A 9,608-nucleotide genomic window follows, 5' to 3' on the forward strand; every position below is an offset into this window, starting at 1 on the left:
TGTTTCTTGAAATCTTTGAAACTATTTACTTTATTATCGGTCATTTTCGTATGCGAAAGTTTGGATTATTGCTTGAAATTTACAATTGATTTTGATGTCCAACATCTTGTTTTTGGAAGATGTATTTATTTCTAAAAATTGAAGTCGCTGGGTCTCACTGTTAGGTTGATAAATTTGGGTTTTTCAATTTGAAAAAAATCATTACCAATATTGTTTCGACACATTTTCCATGTAAAATCGAAATCGTTTTTATTGCATTTTCTGAAAAGATATGTACTTCCAGAAAATGCAATAAAAATATTTTGATTTTTTCAACTAGAGTATCTTTTTCGAAAATTTTTTGTAAGCGTGTAATCTGCTATAGCGTGTCACACTTCAAGAGCGATTATCTCGAACCTATTTTTTCATAGAAGTGTGCTTGTGGTTAGTATGGTTTCTAAAGAATCGTTCACTCGATCAAGCCGATTTTTTGCAGGCTTGTTTATAATGATAGTAGCGTGCCCAGGACCTCGGAAAACCATTAAGTGTCGGAAGGATCGTAGCGCTAGCCCCGTAATTATCCAGTACACTGAACAGTTGACTGCGAGGTCTGTTTATAATAAACAGAAGATCAAGTTTCGAATCGGAATGTAGCACTCAATGCTTTGCTAGCCTGCTCGTAAACGAAGAAATTTTAATTTCAAGCCAATTTTTTTCTCTTGCTGCAAGACTTTTGACGAAATATTTTAGACGAACGATCAGCTTTTTTGCGAAAAAAGGGTAATTTTGCAAAATTCTCCGTTCACGTGAAGCGTTAAGGTATAACCACACACAGACATTCAAGGAAGAACAACATTAATCGTAAATTGAAATTTACAAAGCGGAATGCGTTATGAATCACTTGTACACTAGCGTCGCTTAGTGACCTTATTGCTGCAATGTATATTTTTTTGCAGGTGTACGAGGCTGGCGTCACTGGTAGCGCTATTTGGTTACATATTGCTAGTACTAAAAACTTTAACACAAGTTTGGAACTCAGCTTGAACGTCTGTCTGCGGTAGTGTTCGACATCGGACCGGGTAGGGTCCGGTAAAAGTCCGGTCCAAAGTCCGATCGGACCGGAACCTTCAAAATCCGATTATTTCCCAGACCAGACCGGAACAGAACACGGACCCAACGTTTTCGTTCCGATGTCGAACACTAGTCTGCGGTATAACCTACATCTCATGATCTCATGTTATGTAAGTTATATACGCGCGGACAGCGATACGTTGAAAAAACATGAACTGCGTGATTAGAGTTATAAAATGGAACTGTCTATATTGATAAAAATTAAGCAGTGGTGGGCACCGCTAACCGAAAATTTAGCGACGCTAATCGCTAAGTCGCTAACCGGAAAATTTAGCTCGATAATCGCTAAACGCTAAACGCTAAACCCACATGAGCGGAACTTCCGCTAATCGCTAACTTTTTAATATGTAAATAGTCATGCCGCTATTTTTATTGCTCGTGCTTTGTAAGATTTGGACCGCTTTGATCTGTTTTGGTTAAACAAACGAAAACAATTACTTTTTAAAGCTATTTACAGTAAGAGGTTCACGAAACGGTATTCATATTTGATTTTGTAAAAACAAGAATAACAAAAGTTATTTAGCTTGCATTGAAAATAGATACTCTTAGGAATGTTTTCATAAAAATTCAATTATCATCTGAATCGAAAAAGTAGAACCAAAGTTGTCATAATTTCAAGCGCATTGCAATTTACCAAAGTTCTTGGTGTGCCGAAAATTCAATCTAGACCTTGTGCTTGTTCATTAAAATGCTCCTGTGGCTTGTACGATAACTGGAACTCCATTCTAAGGTAAAAAAACTGACAAAAGTAACTTTCGCAGTAAAGTATGTTCATCTTTCGAAGCAATTTACGTACGCCATCAGCAATTCACAGTTTTTCTAAATATTTCTACTGTCGCTTCTCTAAAACTTTAGCGAATTAGCGATAAGCGTTTCGAAGGCCAAAATTTTAGCGACGCTAACAGTTTCGCTAACCAGCTCAAAAATTAGCGAAATCGCTAAATCGCTAACTGAATTTTAGCGTCGCTAATTAGCGAATTAGCGGAATGGTGCCCACCACTAAAATTAACTTTAGCGATCCCACGATCGCACCTAAAATATGCTAACCCCTAGTACCCTAGTACCTGGCTGATGCGCTGACTGCTGCAAAAAATATGCCTTCTGCACTGGGTCGCGACATCATGTCGGTGCATGTGCAGGTCTCCGTAACTTGTATAAAAAAATATGCGTTTACATATTTAGAGTATAATGTGTATCTATTAAACAAATACTACAAGGTATACAGCCCTAGGGGTTGTATGAAATGGTGACGTAGGACTAAATGTATATATTATATGCTGTGATAAACTGTTCATAGGCGTTTATATTTGATGGTCGTTATTGTAAAACTAACGATGAATACATGAAAATGTTACCCTAGTAGTAGTTGTGAAAATTAAAGGTACGCGGCATTGAGAAACTCTTCATAACTCTTATCTTCAAGCATCTACAGTTCTGGAAAGATCAGTTTCCATAACTCCTCAGAATTTCATCGTGCTACAGAACGCTGATAATCGCACCACCACCGGTAGTGTTGAATATTTTGTCGGCCGCGCAAAAAAAATTTGCTCTCCCCTGTGCCCTCCAGTAGCTGTGCCAGCAAAATATCCTGCAGCGTACTGTTGCTGCCGTATGTTGCTGCCGTAACTGTTGCTGCCGTATGAAAAATAAAGGTGCTCCGCACTGCCTGGAAGTTGACTCGTATGCAGCTCTCGTTTCTCAATGTCGCGTACCTTTAACAGCTGCACCGCACTCGCTATTGTGTGACAAACTAAACTGAAGCAGAATTTTCTACACGCAGTCTTTTTTATCGAGTTCAGCGTAGATTCTTGCCATTAGGGCGTGGCCACATAGCTAGGAGAAAGAGGAACAAACCAAAACACTTCGTTGAGTCAAAATATGTAGGAAGTGGAATTTATTTCGTCCATGTTATTGTTATCTGTGCTCGGGAAGCAAGCCATCTGCATACAGCAAAATCGTTCGGACAATGTGACATAAGTTAAAAAAAACTACTGGGCGCAGTGGTACAAAAAAAGGGTACAAAATAAGAAGATTGTATTTGACACATGTACGCCTTCTTTATTTTTCCTGTGTGGATTCATCACTGCAACCAGAGACATTTGATTTATTGTGATAATGCCCAGGTGTTTCCTGTACTTCGTATTTAATATTATTCGCAGTATCATATTGAAATAAGAGATACGCTTATCATTTATATCCGTGCTTGTGTGTGAGTTTTACGTTTCCGTTTCAAGCTCACTGCTCTATACCGAGCCTCTTCATCATACCACACACTTAAAATTTATTGCCGGGTCTCGGTAATTTTTGCCGAGAACGGCACCATGCTCGGTTAAAAAAATAATGACAGCTGTCACATTTTTTCGTAAATTTCGGTTCAACCTAACTGAGATTTCGGCACAAAATATTACAGAGCTATCACTGCCGAGATTACGGATATCTTGTGCTGAAATTTCAGTTAGGAAAACCGAGATTCACGAAAAAATGTGACAGCTGTCATTCTTTTTTAAACCGAGCACTCAGTGGTGCCGTTCTCGGCAAAAATTACCGAGACCCGGTAATAAATTTTAAGTGTGCAACATCGTCTAATTACAATTTCCTGAAGAGAACAATCTTACGTTACTCAGTTCAGTTTTATTGTAAGAGGGACTTACTTTTGTTAGGAGAAAAGCTAGCAGGGGATTGTAGACATTCAGTTTAAAGGAAGGGTACAACCGAATGGCATTATTCTACTAAGATTCGAACCAACGACCACCCGCTTGTCAATGCGGACTCTATATCTTTGCAGCTACGTAGCTCCTTCACGGGTGCTTGACTTGATGCAGTTCCATGCATTAGAAATTGGTGTTTGAAGTAAAAAAAATATTCTGAATAGCTCTGACGGTAAGTATTTTGTTGGAAGGTACGTGTCGTCGGCTGAAGGAAATGCTGGCACAATTCTAAACTACTTTTTCGGGTTTGTGTATCGGACGATGTAGAGGTATATACACTCGTTCACAATGCACTTTTCTGGAGATTAGGCGTCGTACACAAATAACGTAACGCAAGAAGGGAGGGGGGAAGGGAGGTTGAGTTTGCGTTACTTATTGTTACGTATGTAGGAGTGGGGATTGTTGATACAGTTACGTGACTGTGATTTTTCTTCGAAATCGAAAATTTTTCGGGGGTTTAGCGTTACGTAATTTTAGGGGTGGTGGGGAAGTCATATTGAAAACGTTACTTATCGTTACATAGGGGGGGGGGATCAAAAATCTGGATTTCAGCGTTACGTAATTTGTATACGACACTCTTGCGATACGATACGGTTTCCAAAGAATCCGATTTTGGGGAAACTGTGGATGGACTTGTGCTGTTTGCGGGCATACTATTTTACCACCGGAAACACCCGATTTTGCAGTGTAAGTAAATTAGAAAATGATTGCGAGTGATGGATAAAATGATTTTTTTTCCATTTTGAATAGCTTCATGTGAATTACGAGCTGGATCTGTACGTGGCCGCACCCAACGGGAAGCTGAGAACTATACCTGGTGCACCTCAAGGTTTCCAATGCCGAACTTAAATAAAAACAAACCAGCATGGAAGAGGTTTGTCTAACTTTGTGTGTGTGTTTTTGTATGTTATCTTGACCAGAGTTAATCCTTATCCAGAGACTGCTTCTGACGTTGTTACTGCTGCTGCTTCTGGACTACTACTGCTGCTGGGACTACTGCTGCTCCTGGGATTACTGTTGTTGATGGGACTCTTGCTACTGCTGCTGGCATTGCTGCCGACCATAAATTGTTTCCTCCAAGCACTTCCGTGAAAACTATTACAGCATGGTTCAACGATCAACTGAAAGGTTCAGAAAGGTTTAAAGGGATCGTCAGACTTACTTCAGCGGGAAAGCCAAGGTAAAATTTAATGTTTTCGTTACGAGAATGAATGCTTATGTTTTTGCTTTATTTTACTTCTTAGACAGATACCAATAGTTCAGCAGTTGCGACATCGTTCGGACAAGCAAGCCTACACAACTTAAACGCTGCGTTCATATACGTGTTTTGTCGTTACCAGGAACAATTAAATTAAGTAATTAAAGGAAATCAGAAAAAAAAATCATATGTTTCCATTCTACTCTACTAGAAATTTGGGAAGTAAATTTTGAAAATATTACTAGTCCATACAAAATAAACATTGTACAATTTTGTAATTTTATACATGATAAAATGATCAAAATAAAAAAATGAATAAAAGCTCAATTTGTTGTAAACTTTTTTTTATATGATTACAAAACCATTTCCAAAAATTCTAGCCAACAGCAGTGCTTATGTACTTTGCTCGTTTGGTTCAGCGTTTGACGGTTCGTTTAGTTTTTCAGACTCTGCGCCACTCTATTCACTCTGGTCAGGCCTATTTTTAAAACTGCTCTTTCGGTTATTCATATCTTTTCAAGAAATATGCGAATAACAATAACACTGTCAAGCGCAACTTCCACTGCTTCCGGGCACTATCCGGTCCATGGCGAGAATGCAAAAAAAAAAAAAAAAAAAAACAAACAAAAATATTTAACACACAGTCACATCCTGAGAGTAACATCTAAGTTTCTGCCGTGCACTACCCGGGAAGTACAAAATATCGTCGGCAACGATATTTTTTATTCGCACGGCGGCAACATGGCACTACCCGGACATTGCACGGCGCTTTGGTATAAATACGTTCGAAATAGAGCTTTATTATTAATTTGAGACACTTTACCACTTCGGCGGCCGCGCCTGTGTATGCGAATGACCTACACAATTATAAAAGAGCGGATTTTTTTTATGAATTATGAACTGGAACTATGCTGCTATACATTCGAAAATCGCAGGTCCAGCGATTCGCTGTAGACTTTGCAGACAAAACAATCAAGGTTGAATTTGTCATGACTATTTTAGCTTTTGTTTAATCTTTTTATTTTTCCTATATGGACTTTCTAACTGCGACCAGAATCATTTATCTATTGTAAGATATGCTCGGGTATCTACTGTATCCCGCACACGCTTACACGCTCCTCTTACACGCTTACTGTTCTACTATACCGAGCCTTGTTCCTCCTGCCAGATAACACCAATTATAATTCCCTGGAGAAGTTTCGTCGTGTTTCGGCTCCGATATGATGAAACTTGTACACCCTGATTACCTGAAGAATGAATAAAAAATCAAAATCATTAGATTCTCCTCATTCATGAACTCAAATACCTGCCATTTTGTGACATTGATACACACTTTCTAATTACTCAAAAATAAAATGAAGTGGCGAACAATGTAAATTGTTTGAACTTTCAGAAAAATCAATTGTTTCTAATAAATACGCGTTATAATCAGTTCAAAACCAATTTATTAAAAAAAAACAATTACATCAACATTAATAATTAGTTGATCGTTCCCGGCGATGCTCGGGATAGATTCAAAATTAAGAATCACCTTTTTATATTTCTCTGCCCCATTAGCGCAACTCACGTCAGAAATTTTACGTCACATTTCACCTTTGATAGTTTCATCGTCATTTTAAATGTAACATCAATATTATTAGAACGCACAGAGCTGAAATACTCATATTCAGTTTTATTTTGCGATAAGGGCTATTCTACAGAAACTGGAAGTTGCTATTCTGGACTTTAAAAAGACGTCTGGGGTTTCACTTTTGAAAGTATTTGAATTATTGGCCAAATACCACTTTAGGCTATGTTCCTGACACCGGAGTCGTCATCTTGGAGTTTAAAATTACTATTGGGAATAATTTCTGGCCTCTGGGCATAATCATGTTTCTGAAAATCCTAAGATTGGATTGTATTTGACCACCATGGGATGTTCGCCAGAAACCGGAAATTACCATCACAAAATTAAATATGGCAGCTGGAGTTGATATGGGATGACCATTTAGGGTTGTTTTGTTTTTATTATTTTTGAGTTTAGGTCTAATAATCTGCAAGATCAACCACGATTGCTACAATGTTTGTAGTTACGTATTTGATGAAAATAGCTTCATGTGTCTGACATTGGCGTCACACATTTATTTGTCATATATTATACCGTTCCAGCTGAAACTCAAAAACAACGACTTGCGACATTAGATTTTTTTACCTTATGAAAAACCACATGAATCCGAAAATCCGCGTAAAAAAATTCGTGAAAAAACGCGAAAAAATAACCTGATCGGTGCGTATATATTCAAAAACATCACATCGCACGCACATTTGAATTAAACGTATTGATGTGATTGAAATTTATCAATTTTGGGGCTACTAACATTCATGATTTTACATGTCTACGTAGTTTTAAGAAAAATATCTCATTTTTTATTTATTTATCAGATTGAGTTATTTGCAATATATTTCCATATTCTCTTCATTTGCCAGATATCCTCAAATTCCATTCCTAAGCATTATCTAACATTTTAATGTAAAAAAGCACGCGAAATTCAAAGCAAAAGCCATCGCTTTGAATTTTGCGTTAGAGGCGAATTACGCATTAAATTTCATCATTATAAATGTTTTATGTAGTGAATAATATCTCAATTTTTAGTAATCAGGTACCTGTTGTTTCTCTTCAAATGTCTTTTCTAAACATCAACAAACACTTATTGAAAAAAAAATCACATATCATCGCTTTGAATTTTGATTTAGAGGTAAATTGAGCATTAAAAGTCATTTATCACAAAACTACGTGAAACATGCGTGTACCATATTTCTCCTCAAATATCCCTCCGAACATTTTAATGTAGAAAAAAAAACACATATCATCTTCATATCTATGAACTTTCATTTTAAAGAAAATTGAGCATAAAAAGATATGATTTTGCATGATAAGCTCAGTAAAGAAAAAAAATACCATAACTTTCCCACACATGTCTATCCGAAACAATAACAAACATTTTATTATAGAAAAAAAAAACATATACCATCGCTTCAGATTTTGATTTAGAGGTAAATCAAGCATGAAAAGTCATGATTTTTCATGTTTTTCGAAGACCTGTGAATTATATTTTTAGTAACGAAATACCTATTATTTCTCCTCAAATGTCTCTTTTGAATATCAATATGAAAAAAAACACATGCCATCGCTTTGAATCTCGAATTATAGGGTGAACATTGAAGGTTGAACGAAAAAAAGTCAGGTTTAATTTATGTTTTAGATTATGTGAATGATATCACAGTTTTCATTATTAAGAAACCCTAAATGTTTCATAAATATATTACTTCGAACTCTCCGAATATTTTATTGCAATAAAACGTACATGTAACCGCTTCCTTTCTTGATTTAAAACGATTTAAAATGATGATGCTTGTTGTGCACCGCAGTAACGGCGGGAATAATATCAATAAGATCTGCGTTACGTCAATCCATTTTTATATAGTGGATAAAAATTATTAATCATGCACCATCCTATAAATGAAGCGCTCCAATCCAATACTGCGCTATCAAAATAATCAAAACAAAGCAACCTGCATATTACCGTTGTTGCATCGCACACGATGAGGTTTATATCACACAGCCCCGCCACCACGTTTTACGTTATGTGAATGATATCACAATTTTCATTATTAAAAAACCCTAAATGTTTTACAAATATATTGCTTCGAACTCTACGAAAATTTTCTTGCAATAAAACGTACATGTAACAGCTTACTTTTATAATTAAGAGCGATTTAAAGTAATTACCATTACCATTGCACCTCAGAAATGGAGGGAATGATATCAATAAGATCTGCGTTACGGAATTCCATTTTGATATAGTAGATAAAAATAATTAATCATGAATCAACGTATGAATGAAGCCCTCTAATTTAAACCTCTAGTGCCCAAGTTAATTTCTAAACGGGCCCGCTAAAATCACTATGAATCATTATAAACACTTTTTAAGTACATATTGGAGCTTTTCAAAACTTCGACTGAAGCCCGCCAAATGGCGGTATTGGGCACTGGAGGGTTAATACTGCGCTATCAAAATAATCAAAACAAAGCAATCTGTACACCGCCGCTGCTGCGTCGCACCCCACTAGGCATGAATCGCACAGCCCCGCCGCCACGTTTTACATTATGTGAATGATATCACAGTTTTCATTATTAAAAAACCCTAAATGTTTCACAAATGTATTGCTTCAAACTCTACAAATATTTTCTTGCAATAAAACGTTATTTACTTACTTTTTTGATTTAAAACGATTTAAAATGATGGTGCTTATTGTGCACCTCAGTAACGGCGGGAATAATATCAATAAAATCTGCGTTACGTAAATCCATTTTTATATAGTGGATAAAAATAATTAATCATGCACCATCCTAAAATAAATGAAGCGCTCTAATCCAAAACCGCGCTATCAAAATAATCAAAACAAAGCAACCTGCACACCGCCGTTGCTGCGTCGCATACAATGAAGATTGAATCGCACACCCCGCCATCGTGATCTCTTTGCGGCAGGAGAAGTTTGGTTGTGTTTGTTTTGACCAAGTCCGCATGCCAGCCGCACCGGACTTGCTTCAA

General features: G+C 36.9%; 1 long non-coding RNA gene across 1 annotated transcript; it reads left to right on the forward strand.

Moving 5' to 3' along the window:
* Positions 1 to 4,396: 4,396 nt before the first annotated feature.
* LOC129725579 (uncharacterized) lies at positions 4,397 to 5,187 on the forward strand. Its single transcript, XR_008728114.1, has 3 exons — positions 4,397 to 4,692; positions 4,756 to 4,998; positions 5,063 to 5,187. It is a non-coding gene; the product is annotated as an uncharacterized LOC129725579 (long non-coding RNA).
* The last annotated feature ends 4,421 nt before the right edge of the window (positions 5,188 to 9,608 follow it).

This window comes from Wyeomyia smithii, chromosome 2, assembly GCF_029784165.1.
Source record: "Wyeomyia smithii strain HCP4-BCI-WySm-NY-G18 chromosome 2, ASM2978416v1, whole genome shotgun sequence".
Lineage (NCBI taxonomy): Eukaryota > Metazoa > Arthropoda > Insecta > Diptera > Culicidae > Wyeomyia > Wyeomyia smithii.